General features: G+C 53.6%; 1 long non-coding RNA gene across 1 annotated transcript in view; it reads right to left on the bottom strand.

The window, feature by feature from the left end:
• The window catches only part of LOC137320280 (uncharacterized), a 410687-nt gene that overhangs the window by 89652 nt on the left and 305281 nt on the right, over window positions 1-15754 (bottom strand). The gene's annotated exons all lie outside the window — the stretch shown is intronic.

Genomic DNA, 15754 nt, shown 5'->3' with positions numbered 1-15754 from the left:
AGCGTACGGTGAGGTGGACAGCGTACGGTGAGGTGGACAGCGTACGGTGAGGTGGACAGCGTACGGTGAGGTGGACTGCGTACGGTGAGGTGGACAGCGTACGGTGAGGTGGACAGCGTACGGTGAGGTGGACAGCGTACGGTGAGGTGGACAGCGTACGGTGAGGTGGACAGCGTACGGTGAGGTGGACTGCGTACGGTGAGGTGGACTGTGTACGGTGAGGTGGACTGTGTACGGTGAGGTGGACAGCGTACGGTGAGGTGGACTGTGTACGGTGAGGTGGACAGCGTACGGTGAGGTGGACAGCGTACGGTGAGGTGGACAGCGTACGGTGAGGTGGACTGCGTACGGTGAGGTGGACTGCGTACGGTGAGGTGGACTGCGTACGGTGAGGTGGACTGCGTACGGTGAGGTGGACTGCGTACGGTGAGGTGGACTGCGTACGGTGAGGTGGACAGCGTACGGTGAGGTGGACAGCGTACGGTGAGGTGGACAGCGTACGGTGAGGTGGACAGCGTACGGTGAGGTGGACAGCGTACGGTGAGGTGGACTGCGTACGGTGAGGTGGACAGCGTACGGTGAGGTGGACAGCGTACGGTGAGGTGGACAGCGTACGGTGAGGTGGACAGCGTACGGTGAGGTGGACAGCGTACGGTGAGGTGGACAGCGTACGGTGAGGTGGACTGTGTACGGTGAGGTGGACTGTGTACGGTGAGGTGGACTGTGTACGGTGAGGTGGACTGTGTACGGTGAGGTGGACAGCGTACGGTGAGGTGGACAGCGTACGGTGAGGTGGACTGCGTACGGTGAGGTGGACAGCGTACGGTGAGGTGGACAGCGTACGGTGAGGTGGACAGCGTACGGTGAGGTGGACAGCGTACGGTGAGGTGGACAGCGTACGGTGAGGTGGACAGCGTACGGTGAGGTGGACTGTGTACGGTGAGGTGGACAGCGTACGGTGAGGTGGACAGCGTACGGTGAGGTGGACTGCGTACGGTGAGGTGGACAGCGTACGGTGAGGTGGACAGCGTACGGTGAGGTGGACAGCGTACGGTGAGGTGGACTGTGTACGGTGAGGTGGACAGCGTACGGTGAGGTGGACAGCGTACGGTGAGGTGGACTGTGTACGGTGAGGTGGACAGCGTACGGTGAGGTGGACAGCGTACGGTGAGGTGGACAGCGTACGGTGAGGTGGACTGCGTACGGTGAGGTGGACTGCGTACGGTGAGGTGGACTGTGTACGGTGAGGTGGACAGTGTACGGTGAGGTGGACAGCGTACGGTGAGGTGGACAGCGTACGGTGAGGTGGACAGCGTACGGTGAGGTGGACAGCGTACGGTGAGGTGGACTGCGTACGGTGAGGTGGACTGTGTACGGTGAGGTGGACAGCGTACGGTGAGGTGGACAGCGTACGGTGAGGTGGACTGCGTACGGTGAGGTGGACAGCGTACGGTGAGGTGGACAGCGTACGGTGAGGTGGACAGCGTACGGTGAGGTGGACTGTGTACGGTGAGGTGGACAGCGTACGGTGAGGTGGACAGCGTACGGTGAGGTGGACTGTGTACGGTGAGGTGGACTGTGTATGGTGAGGTGGACAGTGTACGGTGAGGTGGACTGCGTACGGTGAGGTGGACAGCGTACGGTGAGGTGGACAGCGTACGGTGAGGTGGACAGCGTACGGTGAGGTGGACTGTGTACGGTGAGGTGGACTGTGTACGGTGAGGTGGACTGTGTACGGTGAGGTGGACTGTGTACGGTGAGGTGGACAGCGTACGGTGAGGTGGACTGTGTACGGTGAGGTGGACAGCGTACGGTGAGGTGGACTGTGTACGGTGAGGTGGACAGTGTACGGTGAGGTGGACTGTGTACGGTGAGGTGGACTGCGTACGGTGAGGTGGACTGTGTACGGTGAGGTGGACTGTGTACGGTGAGGTGGACTGTGTACGGTGAGGTGGACTGTGTACGGTGAGGTGGACAGCGTACGGTGAGGTGGACTGCGTACGGTGAGGTGGACTGTGTACGGTGAGGTGGACAGCGTACGGTGAGGTGGACTGTGTACGGTGAGGTGGACAGCGTACGGTGAGGTGGACTGTGTACGGTGAGGTGGACAGCGTACGGTGAGGTGGACTGTGTACGGTGAGGTGGACAGCGTACGGTGAGGTGGACAGCGTACGGTGAGGTGGACTGTGTACGGTGAGGTGGACAGCGTACGGTGAGGTGGACAGCGTACGGTGAGGTGGACAGCGTACGGTGAGGTGGACTGTGTACGGTGAGGTGGACAGCGTACGGTGAGGTGGACAGCGTACGGTGAGGTGGACTGTGTACGGTGAGGTGGACTGTGTACGGTGAGGTGGACAGCGTACGGTGAGGTGGACAGCGTACGGTGAGGTGGACTGCGTACGGTGAGGTGGACAGCGTACGGTGAGGTGGACTGTGTACGGTGAGGTGGACAGCGTACGGTGAGGTGGACTGTGTACGGTGAGGTGGACAGCGTACGGTGAGGTGGACTGTGTACGGTGAGGTGGACAGCGTACGGTGAGGTGGACTGTGTACGGTGAGGTGGACAGCGTACGGTGAGGTGGACTGTGTACGGTGAGGTGGACAGCGTACGGTGAGGTGGACAGCGTACGGTGAGGTTGACAGCGTACGGTGAGGTGGACTGTGTACGGTGAGGTGGACAGCGTACGGTGAGGTGGACTGTGTACGGTGAGGTGGACAGCGTACGGTGAGGTGGACTGCGTACGGTGAGGTGGACAGCGTACGGTGAGGTGGACTGTGTACGGTGAGGTGGACAGCGTACGGTGAGGTGGACTGTGTACGGTGAGGTGGACAGCGTACGGTGAGGTGGACTGTGTACGGTGAGGTGGACAGCGTACGGTGAGGTGGACTGTGTACGGTGAGGTGGACAGCGTACGGTGAGGTGGACAGCGTACGGTGAGGTGGACTGTGTACGGTGAGGTGGACAGCGTACGGTGAGGTGGACAGTGTACGGTGAGGTGGACTGTGTACGGTGAGGTGGACAGCGTACGGTGAGGTGGACTGTGTACGGTGAGGTGGACTGTGTACGGTGAGGTGGACAGCGTACGGTGAGGTGGACTGTGTACGGTGAGGTGGACAGCGTACGGTGAGGTGGACAGCGTACGGTGAGGTGGACTGCGTACGGTGAGGTGGACTGTGTACGGTGAGGTGGACTGCGTACGGTGAGGTGGACTGTGTACGGTGAGGTGGACTGTGTACGGTGAGGTGGACTGTGTACGGTGAGGTGGACTGTGTACGGTGAGGTGGACTGTGTATATACAGTACAGGCTTCAGTTGCTCTTCTGACAGTTGGGTCAACGACATTATCTTCTCCTTTACCCAGGGCAGCAAAGGGTTAACATGATGATCAGTAACAGGATCTACGAGGTCACGATGCAAATGATTGGTTGCAAAACAATATTCCAAACTCCAGTGTGGACTGATTGTGACCACAGTAGCAACGGCTCCCACCCTAGCAACGGCTCCCACCCTAGCAACGGCTCCCACCCTAGCAACGGCTCCCACCCTAGCAACGGCTCCCACCCTAGTAACGGCTCCCACCCTAGCAACGGCTCCCACCCTAGTAATGACTCACACCAACAATGCTTAAAGTCACCTCCCATCCTCCATTGGTTCACCTGTATCTAATCCAGGTAGCCTTCAGTTTCCAAATGTAACTTCAAATTACTATCTTTCAACATAATCAAATACCTCTTCACATGCTCATTATCTATTAATTGTCCACTTTTCTTGATATTAAGTCCTATATCAATATTACTAATGGAATAGTTAAACTCTCCGACAGTCCTATCTCAGTTATACCATTGTGAAGCAGTTAATGAAGAACCCTCACAAATAGACATCGATCGAGCACCGTGTACACAAAACAATATCTGCGATATAGTCTGACAATCGATCACAACAATAGTTACATCCTTACACTTATTTCTAAAACATAACAGTCCACGTTCAGCATAAAATAACATGGGCCTCACACGTTTCCGAGCATGGGTTACAATCACCCGAGTTAGGTTCTTTCTAGTAGGCTGAATGAGTGGAAAGTATATCCATCTAAACTCATTATCCAAGCAAATTGTTACATGATACTGCAGGAAGCTGCCTGTTGTGGTATCAAAGTTTGATCCCCAGCCTTTTTGGTCAGTAGAAACAATTTGGAAACCCTCTATCATCAGTCCCACATCAAAGTATGGGTAAAGTAATACCCGTGTATCATTCATTGGGATTCACCAGAACTATTGGTAACCTGTTTCAGTGCACATTCCGGACAGTAGGACCCAGGAACGTGAGTTATCATTAACAAACTGGCTAAGATTACTGAAAAGTTGACTCCGAGCCCAATAGGGTAGGTGAGTGTTTATGGTCTGTTGTAGCAACATTTTGCAGCCATCCATGACAGCTTGAACATCGAGACAAACCACAGTCCAAGATACCTTTAAAGAATCTGGAGTAAATGATCTCCATTTTATCCCATAAAACCCTGTGATTCAGTAATTGCCATTTTTACAAGCTCATGAGCCAATCCTGATTCAGCCCCGAGCTCATCTTCAATGCGGGGGTGGGGGGCGTTGCTTGTACATCTTTACCCAATGCTTGTAGTTTGTTCACTAGGACCTCATTACTCTGCATTAAGGGAGGCCGCTCCCATTCCTACTCCAGCCGCTTGGGTATCTAGAAGGTCACATTTTACCCTAATTTGGAAACTGGACAAGAACGGTGAACAATTATTATACTTCCACAACACATCAAACAAAGAAGATGGATTAGAAACATGCATTACTTTCCAACTCATAATCTGATCCAATGTACGATTCAGGTGGAGCATCGGAACAATAGGACCTGCCCTGATCTGGGGCAGCGCACACATCATGCAGTGATATTGTGGTGTCACTTCCTGGTACAGGAGTGGTTTCGGTCTCCACAATGGGGCAGGGCAAAGGGGTTCATCCTTTTCGAATCCGACATCCTTTAACCTGCTGCCCCACACAACGCGTCAGGACGGTGGGAGCGTTAAATATAACCTCCCGATATTGCCTGCGCGCGTATGTGAAGTATGTACACAGATGTTCACGGCAATTTTTTGTTCAAAAAGGTTTAGGTGTAAGAGCTTTCATTATCATGCCAACAGGATGGTTCCATCATCAGCCAGTCATCCCAGACCACTGATTTTTTTTTAAAATATTCTTTACTCATAAAATTTGCAGCAAAACATACAATACAGTTGTCATATCACATTCCAAACATACACAATACAGATTATACAATTTGAAGGTTACATCAAGTACAGTTCAATGAACACATTGTACATAATTACAGTTTATGACACTCTAGAGTGCCTAATTGCATTACACTCAATACAGATGTTTGATTACAGATTCATTACAGGTACATTACAGATTCATTACAGGTACATTACATAAGTTTGAATTTTACATTCTGCCCGGGGCGGGGGGTTTCCCGGATTGCAGCCCCTCGGTATACAATGGCGAGAAGGCTCTAAACGGTTGCCTTTCCCCACAGAACCTTTGCGGCGGCCGCACCCATCCTCAGTGCGTCCCTGAGCACGTAGTCCTGGACCTTGGAATGTGCCAGTCTGCAACACTCGGTCGAGGACAACTCCTTGCACTGGAAGACCAGCAAGTTTCGGGAAGACCAAAGAGCGTCTTTCACCGAGATACCACTGCATCTCTCTCCAGACCTTCTTTGCAAAGGCACATTCCAGAAGGAGATGGGAGACGGTCTCGTCTCCACCGCAGCCTCCTCTGGGACAGCGCGCGGTGGCGCTGAGAGTCCGGGAGTACATGAAGGATCTGACGGGAAGGGCCCTTCTCACCACCGGCCAAGCTAGGTCTTGATGCTTGTTTGAAAGCTCTGGCGATGAGGCGTTCTGCCAAATGACATTGACAGTCTGTTCGGGGAACCAACCGACAGGATCCACCATCTCCTTTTCCCGCAGGGTCTCGAGGACGTTACGTGCGGACCACTTGCTGATCGCCTTGTGGTCAAAGGTGTTTTTCTGCACAAACCTTTCCACGAAGGACAGGTGGGGCGGAACGGTCCAACTGGACGGAGCGTTCCGTGGCAGCGTGGCCAGGCCCATCCTTCTCAACACCGGGGACAGGTAGAACCTCAGCACGTAGTGACACTTTTTGTTTGTGTACCGAGGGTCCATCCACAGCTTGATGCAGCCGCACACAAAGGTGGCCATCAGGATGAGGGCCACGTTGGGCACGCCTTTTCCCCCCTTTCTCCAGAGATTTGTACATCGTGTCCCTGCAGACACGGTCCATTTTTGATCTCCAGATAAAGCGGAAGATGGCTCGGGTGACTGTCACGGCGCAGGAGCGAGGTATGGGCCAGACCTGTGCCACGTACAGCAACACCGAGAGCACCCCGCACCTGATGACCAGGTTCTTGCCCACGATCGAGAGGGATCATCGATCCCACAGTCCCAATTTCTGCTTCACCTTGGAAATACGTTCCCCCCAGTTTTTGGTGCACGCACCAGCCCCCCCGAACCAGATCCCCAGCACCTTCAGGTAATCCGACCTGACGGTGAAGGGGACAAAGGATCGGTCGGTCCTGTTCCCAAAGAACATGGCCTCGCTCTTGCTACGATTTACCCTGGCCCCCGAGGCCAGTTTGAACTGGTCGCAGATGCTCATCAATCTGCGGACCGAGAGCTGATCCGAGCAAAAGACAGCGACGTCGTCCATGTACAGGGAGGCCTTGACCTGAGTGCCTCCGCTGCCTGGGATCGTCACCCCTCTTATGCCCGCATCCCTCCTGATGGACTCAACAAACCCCATTGTGGAAAGCACGTCCATCATGTACGTGTGGGATATTCTGTCAAAGGCCTTCTCCTGGTCCAGGCTGATCAGGCAGGTGTTCATCCCCCTGTCCTGTACGTAGGCGATCATATCTCTGAGTAGCGCCAGGCTGTCGGAGATCTTCCTGCCAGGTACGGCGCAGGTCTGATCGGGGTGGATCACCACCTCCAGGGCTGACTTGACCCGATTGGCGATGACCTTGGACAGAATTTTGTAGTCCACCGGTAAGCCGTCGCTTCCGGGAGACTTACTCTTCTCAAAGGAACGGACGGCCTTTGTCAGTTCGTCCAGAGTTAGCGGGTGATCCAGACTCTCCCGCTTGCTGTCGTCTAGAACCTCCGTGATAGACGACAAGAAGGAGTGGGAGGCCGCGCTGTCTGTGGGCTTCGCGTCGTACAGTCCGGCTTAAAAGGATTTGCAGATCCTCAGTATGTCGGGCTGCGAGGACGTGACCGAGCCGTCCTCTTCCTTCAGGCTGCTGATCACAGAGCTCTCTCTGTGCACCTTTTGGAAGAAGAAGTGCGAGCAAGTCTCGTCCTGCTCCACGGAGCGGACTCTGGACCAGAAGATGATCTTGGAGGCCTCGGAGGCAAAGAGCGAGGCTTGCTGGTCCTTCACCTCTCTGAGTTCCTCCCCGACATCGATCCCCATCGACTGCAGCAGGAGAAGATTCTGCATGCTTTTCTGGAGTGGGCCGTTTCCCTCTGCCTCTCTCTCACCTTCTGAACACCTTTGAGGATGACGAACCTCTTGATGTTCGCCTTGATGGCTTCCCACCAGTGCACTGGGGAATCAAAGAGGGGCTTTACGGTTCTCCAACCTTTGTAATCCCTCTTCAGTTCCTCAATGTTTCCCGGGGTCAATAGTTTCACCTTCAGCTTCCATGTGCCCCTGCCCACTCTCTGATCGTCCTGTAGGTGACAGTCGGCCAGGAGGAGGCAGTGGTCAGAGAAGAACACCGGTGTGACCTTGGTGGATCTGACCTTGAGCTTCGGGGATACAAACAGGAAGTCTATCCTGGAACGGACGGACCCGTCTGGTCTGGACCAGGTGTATTGACACACCGCTCCGTCTGCAGGGTTGCTGAAGACGTCGCACAGCTTGGCGTCTTTCACCACTTCCATCAGGAGTTTGGACGTGGCGTCCAGTTTGCTGTCGGCTCTGCCGGATCGTCCAGCCGCATCGATGATGCAGTTGAAGTCATCGCCGAGAATGAGCGGCCTGGACGTCGCCAGCAGCAGTGGGAGCTGCTGGAAGACGGCCAGCCGCTCGCCCTTCAGAGCCGGGGCGTACACGTTGATCAGCCGGAGCGGAGCGTTTTTGTACATTACGTCTGCTACGAGGAGGCGGCCCCCCACCACCTCCTTTACTTCAGTGATGGTGACGTTGCCTCCTCGCAGCAGAATCCCCAGGCCAGAGGCACGGCTGTGATTGCCTCCCGACCAGTTCGACGGCCCGTGAGCCCACAGCTGCGACCATTGCCGGTAGTTGATGAGGTGCGGCAAGAAGAGCAGGTCGCTCTTGACCTTGGCCAGGTCGTCCAAGGTCGACACACATCGCGTAGTGCATTTAATGCTACGCACGTTAATGGATGCGACTTTCAGACCCATTTTAACAACAGTTTAAAGTCTCACCCGACAGTCCGTTTGCTGTTTCCAGCTCTTGGTCATGTCCCTGCATCCCGGTGATCTGTGCAAAGTGTTCCACGCTCCCTGAGCTGAGGTACGAGTTCTGTTCTGCCTCAGAGAGGGGGTCGTCGTTCCGCCGGGGTGACATCAGTGGCGTGGTGTCGGGTGAAGAGTCCGTGCGATCCTCGATCGGTTGGGGCTCCTCGTTGTTGCTGCTCCCGGTTTCCCGGAGCTGTTCTTCGCTCTCTGCGGTGCTGCTCCCGGTTTCCCGGAGCTGTTCGTCGCTCTCTGCGGTGCTGCTCCCGGTTTCCCGGAGCTGTTCGTCGCTCTCTGCGGTGCTGCTCCCGGTTTCCCGGAGCTGTTCGTCGCTCTCTGCGGTGCTGCTCCCGGTTTCCCGGAGCCATTCTTCGCTCTCTGCGGTGCTGCTCCCGGTTTCCCGGAGCTGTTCGTCGCTCTCTGCGGTGCTGCTCCCGGTTTCCCGGAGCCATTCTTCGCTCTCTGCGGTGCTGCTCCCGGTTTCCCGGAGCTGTTCGTCGCTCTCTGCGGTGCTGCTCCCGGTTTCCCGGAGCTGTTCGTCGCTCTCTGCGGTGCTGCTCCCGGTTTCCCGGAGCTGTTCGTCGCTCTCTGCGGTGCTGCTCCCGGTTTCCCGGAGCCGTTCTTCGCTCTCTGCGGTGCTGCTCCCGGTTTCCCGGAGCTGTTCGTCGCTCTCTGCGGTGCTGCTCCCGGTTTCCCGGAGCTGTTCGTCGCTCTCTGCGGTGCTGCTCCCGGTTTCCCGGAGCTGTTCGTCGCTCTCTGCGGTGCTGCTCCCGGTTTCCCGGAGCTGTTCGTCGCTCTCTGCGGTGCTGCTCCCGGTTTCCTGGAGCCGTTCTTCGCTCTCTGCGGTGCTGCTCCCGGTTTCCCGGAGCCGTTCTTCGCTCTCTGCGGTGCTGCTCCCGGTTTCCTGGAGCCGTTCTTCGCTCTCTGCGGTGCTGCTCCCGGTTTCCCGGAGCTGTTCGTCGCTCTCTGCGGTGCTGCTCCCGGTTTCCTGGAGCCATTCTTCGCTCTCTGCGGTGCTGCTCCCGGTTTCCTGGAGCTGTTCGTCGCTCTCTGCGGTGCTGCTCCCGGTTTCCTGGAGCCATTCTTCGCTCTCTGCGGTGCTGCTCCCGGTTTCCTGGAGCTGTTCGTCGCTCTCTGCGGTGCTGCTCCCGGTTTCCCGGAGCTGTTCGTCGCTCTCTGCGGTGCTGCTCCCGGTTTCCCGGAGCTGGTGTGCGCTGGGCACTACGATGCTGCCGGTGTCCCGGAGCTGGAGGGTGCTGGAGGCGTTGTCGCTCCCAGTGTTCTGGAGATGGGGGCTGTCGATCGCGTCGGTGTCACCTTGGGTATTTTGACGCTTTCGGTGGGACGTCTGACCGCTTCGCTCCTGTCGTCCCTCCTCGTCAGACGCGGGGTAGTCGCTGCAGTCCGACTGCGACTCGAGCGCTCTTTTACCCCTGGTTGCAGTGTTGGCAGGAGCTCGTTTGCTTTTCTCTGGCTTCCTCTTTCTGTTTTTTTTTGCTCACCAGCTGCCATTCTCCCTCTGCTGCCTCCTCGTCCATGGACTCTGTCGTCTGGTGGGGAGGCTCGGAGCTGGGTGTCGGGGTCTGGCAGTTTTCGGCTTGACCCTTTCCTCGCTCTTTGTCTTCCTGGGTCAGGGTCTTCTCGGGGGGGAGGCCGCGGCCGGGCGAGGACTCTTGGCCTTCTTTGGGGCGGCCTTGCTTGTTGCACCCTCCTCCTCCGCTGAGTTGCTCTTGGCCGCCTGGGCGTAGCTGAAGCTGCGTTCGGGGCAGACCCTGTAGAGATGACCATCCTCCCCGCACAGGTTGCAGCGCTTGCTCTCCTTGCAGTCCTTAGTCTGGTGTCCTTCCTGCTTGCAGTTCTTGCAGACGGTTGCAGTGCAGGAGGCCGCCACGTGGCCGGATTTGCCGCAGGTGCAACAGACTCTGGGTTGCCCCACGTACATGATGTACCCTCGACTTCCTCCGATGGCGAAGCTGGAGGATGTTGCCTTGGGCATCCACTCTCAACGTTGCCGTGACCTCCCTCTTGCTGGTCCAGATCCCGAACTGGTCGGCTACGTCCACGCTGTTCTCCGCCCCGTTGTCATATCTGGCGAGGAACGACAGCACATCGGCGACTGGGACGTGTGGGTTGTACATGTGGACAATCAGCTTCCGATTCCTCTGCGTTGGGAGGGTGAAGAGCGGCTCCGCAGTGAGGATCGCCAGCGGTCCTTCACTCCCCTTCTCCTTGAACACCTGAAGAAACTTCAGGCATCCAGCGACGGTCTTAAAGGTGACGTCAAAGTATCCGCTTCGAGGGAAATCCTGTAGGCAGAAGATGTCCGCTGCTTTGAATCCACAGCACTCGACCAAAACTCGTCTCCCAAAAACCGCACGATCCATCGGCGTAACACATTGAACCGTCGTTACCGTCACTCTGACGGTGTTTGGCACGCCATGGCCGAGTGCCCGGGTGCCCTTCCCTGCCATTGCAGTATTGATGTTGTCCCTATGCAAATTTAGGGGCGGAGCCAGCACACGAATCGACCAATCGCAGCAAAGTCCGCACTTTGCGAGCGCATGAGGTCACAGCCAGCGTTCCAATCCGCTCAGATCCAAATAAGTCCGAATAGGAACACACTTGATCTTAGCCAAAAGGCCGAGAAGCGATCAAATACCACTATTGAATTACCCTGTAACCTCCTCTCCTCGAAAACAAACCCAATTTTTCAAGTCTTCTTATTTCTATTTCCTCACACCTGGCAGCATCCGAGTGAATCTGGGATATTACCTCAACTTCCTTCCTATAGTCAGGAGTAGATCCTTTAATCGTGAGGGGAAAAACAGAGCGACAGCCAATAGCTTCGAAACATTGACACCGGCTTTTTGAAGAGACAGGACCATTCATGCAGACTTTTTATAGAGGAAGTACACTGAAAGCAAAAGATCTTCTGCCATAGATTATATCCCAAATGGTTTACTTGCGTTACATGCTTCCATCAGGCGCCCGATTACCCCATGTTGACAGCGTATAAAGAGGGGCCCAGTCTGTCACGGATCTTTCCATTTTGTGGAACCAAAAGGTGCCATGGGCCCTGGATCCAGGACCATAACCTTCAGAATAACTCCCATTTCAGAAATACCTGACCGATCACCGCACCATCCAAACCTACGGACAAGGTTAGTCTCACCTAAGGATACCTTTTACCGCAGCCCCGACAATGAGGATCTATTATCAGAATCCACTATCCGAGGGATCCCACCCAGTAATGACACCATAAACAAGTTTAGTAGCGGTAGTTTCAGCTGTCTGATTGCGGGTAGGAAAAGCCTGAACTCATAGAATCATAGAATTATAGAAATGTTATAGCACGGAAGGAGGCCATTCAGCCCATCGAGTCCATGCCGGCTCTATGCAAGAGCAATCCAGCTAATCCCACTCTCCCGCCCTATCACCGTAGCCTTGCAAATGTTTTCCTTTCAAGTACTTATCCAGTTCCCTTTTGAAGGCCATGATTGAATCTGCCTCCACCACCCCCTCAGGCAGTGCATCCCAGATCCTAACCACTCGCTGTGTAAAAAAGTTTTTCCTCATATCACCTTTGGTTCTTTTGCCAATCACCTTAAATCTATGCCCTCTGGTTCTTGACCCTTCCACCAATGGGAACAGTTTCTCTCTATCTACTCTGTCTAGACCCTTCATGATTTTGAATACCTCGATCAAATCTCCTCGCAACCTTCTCTGTCCCAAGGAGAACAACCCCAGCTTCTCCCATCTATCCACGTAACTAAAGTCCCTCATCCCTGGAATCATTCTAGTAAATCTCTTCTGCACCCTCTCTAAGGCTTTCACATCATAGCTCCCCCCCTCCCCTGCTGTTTGTTTTTCCTTACCAGGTCAAATCTAGAAATCTAGTGCAAATCACACAACCTGCCACAAAATCTTTAATATCCTGTCTCATACCAGGCCACCATCCATTTTTTCATAAATTTTCCCCATTATCTTCCCATTTACGGTGTTCCATCTGCGTTCGAGCCATGGATCCACCTCATTCAATCTTTCCCAATTGAATTGGAAACCACCCACAATGTAACTCCATCCTGTACATGGAAAAGGTGGTTCATTTATACGTTGATTAATAGACATCAGAGGCATCAGCAGCTCATCCTGACATTAAGTCACGGAGTAAACCGGGCGGAGCAGACAATTTACTCTCTTTTTAATTCGTCCATGGGATGTGGGCGTCGCTGGTGAGGCCGGCATTTATTGCCCATCCCTAATTGCCCTTGAGAAGGTGGTGGTGAGCCGCCTTCTTGAACCGCTGCAGTCCGTGTGGTGAAGGTTCTCCCACAGTGCTGTTCGGTAGAGAATTCCAGAGCGACGATGAAGGAACGGCGATATATTTCCAAGTCGGGATGATGTGTGACTTGGAGGGGAACGTGCAGGTGGTGTTGTTCCTATCTGCCTGCTGCCCTTGTCCTTCTTTGTTCGAGTCACCACACAGCCACAGGTAACGCTGCAAAAGTGGGGCACGGAGGGGCTTCCAGAGCTGCTGTTTTGTTGCCTTGTCTGCCAACTTATTCCCCATGCCAGCCACCTTTTTGTCCTATGTAAATCGCCCTTCACAGTTCCCATTTCACACTCACCTCCAGGCAACGCCACGACCAGCAGAGAAATCTTGCCTTGGATTGGCCCCTCCCTGAATACAGTCAATACTTTGCTCCAATCGGCGATATCGAGCATCAGCAAGTGAGCAACAACAGGCGGGAAGCCACAGTAATCATGAATGATGCTGAGAGGAGCCTGAGCCTGGGGAAGGCAGACGAGGTCATCAGAAAGGAACAGTCGCCCCGAGCTTGAGGGAGCAGCGAGAGCCCTGACTGATGACTGATAGAAGACTGTGCCTGAAAGTGAGTGCGGCTTGAAGTGTTGTTCTCAAAGGCACTCCCTGCCTGTGAGCAGAGAGCAATACTCGAGCAAAACAGTCGTGTTCGGTCAGACACAGAAAGATTTAAGGTTTGAGAAAGGCAACATGTTAAGCTGTAGGTAAAGTTAAGAGAACGACCTTGAGCTAACTGCTGTTTACACTAACAGCACGCTCGCTCCTTCGAGCCCAAAGTGAACGAACGACCTAAGAATGACTTTGCTTTGTTTTGACCACTACAGTCCTCTGCTCTAGCTGTGCTATCAAAGGGAAGCAGTAAAGGTGCCTCTCCTTGACGATTGCTCAGCGTGCACCTTTTGACTCTCCCGGGCTGGTGGAGTTGCGTGGGCGTGACGGAGACGGACTCAATACCTACTCATAACGTAACGCTGTGGGACTGTGAGCTACTGCTTACTCTAAGCAACCTGGATTACTGGAGCAATGGCTGACATGTCTGATGACGCATCAGACGATTTTAGGTTCGATTCCTACCTGGTGGGGTGGTTTTGGCAAACTGTGCATTGCTTTATGACTTTAGATGCTTACAAACTGTCCTATTTGTCAGTGCTGCCTGGTTACTTTTTGGCAAGTGCCATCTAAGCGCAGCAGGCAGCGTGTCAGACTGATAGTCTGAAGACCCATTCCTCAGAAAAAACATCAAGACTTGCGAAGCTATTTTTCCACCGCTCACCTCATCTTTCGATCTTTGCTGGATTCTAAAATCAAGAAATTTTGCTTCCTGCAGTGCACCAAAAGATTTGCTGCCCCTTAACATCTCTGTACCATAGCGAAGCTTAGGAAGTACGTGGGTTATGGACTGGCTGACAACTGACGCCACTTCTGCCCCTGGACAATTGCCCCAAGGCAAAAGGTGAGTGGAGAAGACAGGCATGGATCCCCTCTCGCTCGCACATGCTACGCAAGCACTGCACCATTTGAGCTACCTCTCCAGTTACTGCCTGTTAATTCACAGATAAGCCACTTCACACTCGCCTCTAAGCTGCTCCAGGACCAGCAGAGAAATCTTGCCTTGGGATGGCCCACTCCCTAAATACATTAAATCATTTGCTTCAATCATCGGTACCGAGTAAGCGAGCAACAGCAGAACGGGAAGCCACAGTAATCATGGATGATGCTGTGAAGAACCCGAGCCTACAGAAGGCAGACGAGGTAACAAGAAATAAGAGCAGGAGTAGGCCATATGGCCCCTCGAGCCTGCTCCGCCATTCAACAAGATCATGGCTGATCATCGACGTTAACTCCACTTTCCTGTCCAATCCCCATATCTCTTGATTCCCCTAGAGTCCAAAAATCTATCAATCTCAGCCTTGAATATACTCAATGACTGAGCATCCACAGCCCTCTGGGGTAGAGAATTCCAAAGATTCACAACCCTCTGAGTGAAGAAATTCATCCTCATCTCAGTCTTAAATGGCCGACCCCTTACCCTGAGACTATACCCCTTAGTTCTAGACTCTCCTGCCAGGGGAAACAGCCTCTCAGCATCTACCCTGTCAAGCCCCCTCAGTATCTTACGTGTTTCAATGAGATCACCTCTCATTCTACTAAACTCCAGAGAGTATAGGCCCATTCTACTCAACCTCTCTTCATAGGACAACCCTCTGATCCCAGGAATCAATCTAATGAACCTTCGCTGGACTGCCTCTAAGGCAACTATATCCATTCTTAGATAAGGAAACCAAAGCTGTATGCAGCATTCCAGGTGATGTCTCACCAAAGCCCTGTACAATTGTAGTAAGACTTCCTTACTCTTGTACTCCAGCTCCCTTGCAACAAAGGCCAAAATGTCATTTGCTTTCCTAATTGCTTGTTTTATCCACATGCTAACTTTTTGTGTTTCTTGTACGAGTATACCCAAGTCTCTCTGAACACCAACATTTAATAGTTTCTCATCATTTAAAAGTATTCTGTTTTTCTATTCCTCCAACCAAAGTGAATAACCTCACATTTCCCCATATTATACTCCATCTGCCACCTTCTTGCCCATTCACTTAACCCGTCGATATCCCTTTGCAGACTCTTAGTGTCCTCATTACAACTTATTTTCCCACCTAGCTTTGTATCATCAGCAAACATTACACTTGGTCCTTTCATCTAAGTTATTAATATAGATTGTAACTAGCTGAAGCCCAAGTACTGATCCTTGCAGCACACCACTAATTACAGCCTGTCAACCTAAAAATGACCCGTTTATCCCTACTCTCTGTTTCCTGTCCGTTAACCAATCCTCTATTGATCCTAATATATTACCCCCAACACCATGAGCCTTTTGAAAATCCAAATGTACGACATTCACT

Source organism: Heptranchias perlo, chromosome 3, assembly GCF_035084215.1.
Source record: "Heptranchias perlo isolate sHepPer1 chromosome 3, sHepPer1.hap1, whole genome shotgun sequence".
Classification (NCBI taxonomy): Eukaryota; Metazoa; Chordata; class Chondrichthyes; order Hexanchiformes; family Hexanchidae; genus Heptranchias; species Heptranchias perlo.
This window is presented reverse-complemented; position numbering and strand designations above follow the sequence as displayed.